Below are 3,642 nucleotides of genomic sequence, written 5' to 3'. Positions count from 1 at the left end.
TTATATAGTTGATTCCGATAAGCAATCATGTTTTTTTGGAATCCATTCGAAATGATAGCAGCAATCTGTGGCCTGATGGAAGTAAGATGGCATGGCAATGAGCCATATAGTCATGAAGTTACATTCAAATGGGTTATGGGTATCTGTCTACATAATCATACCTAGCACACAAAAAAATAATCAGAGGTAACAATTATTTATCACCAATAGCATAGAAAAAAGTAATTTGCAATATAAAAACAACACAAAGCAGGGAGAAAATTAGTAGACATTGGCAATCAATTGCAATATCATTTTCATACCATTTGGCCAACTACAGTTGTAACAACAGCAGGTGTGTTTCTGTAACATAGTCCAGGGGCTTCAACTACTCCTGACTACTCAATCCCCTGAAGATAATTTACCGAAAAGAAAAAAAAATATTAATCACAATTCACTGCAGTCCTCCCTTGACCATAGGCATCGACCTTAAACAAATAGCCATTATTTGGTCAATGTTTTGTGCAGAGACTATTTTCCAGCCCATGATATGAAATTTCAAATGGACAGAGAAAGCCTTACCAACATTGTTTGAAGATATCAATCACAATATAAGGCTGTACCTGTTTGAAGATAGTGCTTGTTCCAGACCGTAGAAGGCCAAGAAGAAGAAGCTTCTGAGGTTTTAATATCATAGCACTCACATACCCTAGAAGGCACATACATTGGAATGCTTGATTGGATCATCCAGGCCTGGAGACAAATGAAACAGTCAGCACTGATGTTTAATGTAAAGTATGAAAGAAAGGAAACAGGAAAACCATAAGATACTAAGAAGCTCTCCTTTTTCAAATGGGATCAAGGCTTCCATCCATACCAAAGACATTTCTACCTTTTAACTTATAGGAGCAGAGATATTGTTCAAAAAAAAAAAACAATTAGAAGTAAACCATAAGGGAAAATATTCAGGTGAAGCTCAAAACCTCACAGCCACATAATATCCAACATAAAGTTTCCGTTTCTGCACCTGTAGTTATCAACAAAACAAACCCAAATTAATCCCAAAGCCCCAACATATGACCTAAGGAAATTTAACCTTCCAAATCCTTTCAGAGTCAAGCAACCGCTCTCAGATACCCAGAGATAATAGTTTGGGTGCTGAAAACACGTATATGTGCAATGAAGATGGCACCTCGTTAACGCCTGAACATAAATTTGTGCAGAGATAATAAAACTTTTTGTAATGACAAACAAAATTAAGGGATAGGATATATTACTGCTTTACAACATAAAATTTCAATGAACAAAATTTCAATCAAAGAATGTCCTTTAAACAAACTGAGATTATGAAACTAAAACCAAAATCGGTTTATAGGAGTGTATACCATACCAAATTTTCACAGGAACAGTGGTCATTAAAGAAAAGTGGAAACCGTTAATGTGGTTAGATTAAGATTACATACATGCACATCATCCAATTGGTAACATATTAAATTAGAAATTGTTGAAGGAAAATCAAGTTTAGTGTGCCTTATCAAACTAGGAATAGGAATAGGAGAGAAGGTTCTAGATTTCCCAATCCTACACGGATTGGTATTCCTTGTAACATTAGATTATGCACTTTGTAATCCCTATATATAGGGCTCCTATTCTCTATAATGAAATACACTTCTCTCATCAATCTCTCTCAATACCAATATACTTAAACACGTTATCAGCACGACTCTAGCCACAAAAACAGAAAACCAAAAACCCTGAAAAGTTCTTCCCACCGAAATCTGCCGCAAGCCCCTGCAGCACCTAGCCCCTTGCTAGCCCGCCTACTACTGCAGCCCTTTCGGCCTGCCTACCTGCCAGCGCGCCCCCGCGCTCAGTTCGCTGCCTTGCAGCCCCGCGTCCGTGCGTCCACCCCACGCTGCCTCTGCAGCGTCCCTGCTTCCCCGCTGCGCACCTGCCCCTGCAGCGCACCTCCGCAGCCCCTGCTGCCCCGCAGCCCCTGCAGCGCATCTGCTCCTACCGCGCACACCTGCTCACGCTGCTGCCCCTGCAGCGCTACTGCCTCTGCAGCTCCTCTTTTCTTCTGCTGCAACTCGCTGCCACTGCAGCATCTCTGCAGCCCCTGCTACCCCACGTCGCTGCAAACTTCTACACAACTTGCTTCGCTCCATCACGCCTGCATCGACACGCGCGTGATCCAAATACAAGTAGGTATTCAAAAGAGTAAGTTTTAAAGTTCCTATAATTCGAAGTTAAATATTTCTTCTTTTTCTTGGGGACTTAAAAACCTCCCTTCTTCTTCATCCCACCTTTCATAGAACGTGGGTTCGATTCAATGCGGAATCGTGGGGATTCACGCAATTAACGAACTAAGAGCGTTCGTAAGACTTCGGACTAAGAGCGTCCGCAAGCATCGATTTATGACCTTATAAACATCATTGTTTCGGTCTAATCCAATTTTCTTGGAAATCGATTTCTTGGTAGCATAGCTCGGAAATCTTAAATATTTAGTTGTCGTGGAAGTTTTAACTCCGAAACTAATATATTTCTTCTTCTTATTTCAGGATGTCGAAACTTGACTTCCCTGCACTTACCTCAACTGGCTCGGAATATCATAGTTGGGCCACGGATGTTGAGCACCATCTCACTTCAAAAGGGATCCTACCCTTAATTCAAGCTCCTAATCCTACTCTCATATTTGAGCGTACGGCTACGAACAATGCCACCGCCCTCATCTTGATGAGGCGCCACATGGATAAATCACTCCGACTGGAGTACATGGCAATCAAGGATGCTAGAGAATTATGGGTCGCGCTAGAAGAGCGATTTGGTAATATCAAGGATACCCTCCTCCCTGACTTGAAAGTTCAATGGGGCAATCTACGATTCGCCGACTTCAAGTCTGTAGCTGAATATAATTCAGAAGTTCTACGCCTCAAAACCATGTTGGGGTTCTGTGGACAACCAGTCACAGAGCAAGAACTAATTGAGAAAACTCTCTCCACCTTCCCCGTCTCAGCAATTTTGCTCTCAAAGCAATATCGAACGGAATTCGATACTAGACGGATCACGAGATTTCATCAGCTCATTACTATTATGTCTGTAGCTGAAAAGCATGATAATATCCTCGTGAAGAATTATAATTCAAGGCCTATCGGAACTAAGAGCGTTCAGGAGGCGAATTATAATCATGCACCCAAAGGAGGGCGCAAGGAGCGGAACCCTAACAATAAGGGACATAACGGACGTTTTGGTCCATATAACCGCCCTACAAAGGAAGGAAACCGCCACAATGGAGCGGGAACACGTGGCAACAAAAGCCAACGTGGGAGAGGGGGACACATGGCCGCCGGCCATAGGGGTGGCGCCAATGTCCAACACGGACGCCAATCTCGTCCTCATGCACAAGATGCATCTCAATTCAAGGGAGGAAATCGTAATGATGCATGCCATAGATGTGGATCTATTGAACATTGGTTCAAGCAATGCAATGCAAGCAAACAATTAGCTGCACATTACAAGGCATATAGGGAATTTCGAGAACATGAGACCTATCTTGCCGAAGATGTAGAAGAAGAAGGTGATGATGCACACGCCAATCTCACCATAGCGGACTTTAAATCTGACAAAGAATTGCACAAGGATGCTGCAGATTTTGATTAGTAT

General features: G+C 42.3%; 1 long non-coding RNA gene across 1 annotated transcript; it reads right to left on the bottom strand.

The window, feature by feature from the left end:
* Window positions 1–291: 291 nt before the first annotated feature.
* LOC121049105 lies at window positions 292–1,036 on the bottom strand. Its single transcript, XR_005799328.1, has 3 exons — window positions 963–1,036; window positions 603–732; window positions 292–389 (listed from the first exon to the last, which is right to left on the bottom strand). It is a non-coding gene; the product is annotated as an uncharacterized LOC121049105 (long non-coding RNA).
* Between the last annotated feature and the right edge of the window lie 2,606 nt (window positions 1,037–3,642).

The sequence above is a fragment of the Rosa chinensis genome, chromosome 5 (genome assembly GCF_002994745.2).
Source record: "Rosa chinensis cultivar Old Blush chromosome 5, RchiOBHm-V2, whole genome shotgun sequence".
Lineage (NCBI taxonomy): Eukaryota > Viridiplantae > Streptophyta > Magnoliopsida > Rosales > Rosaceae > Rosa > Rosa chinensis.
The sequence above is the reverse complement of the archived record's forward strand: the minus strand, read 5'-3'. Positions and strand labels throughout refer to the sequence as shown.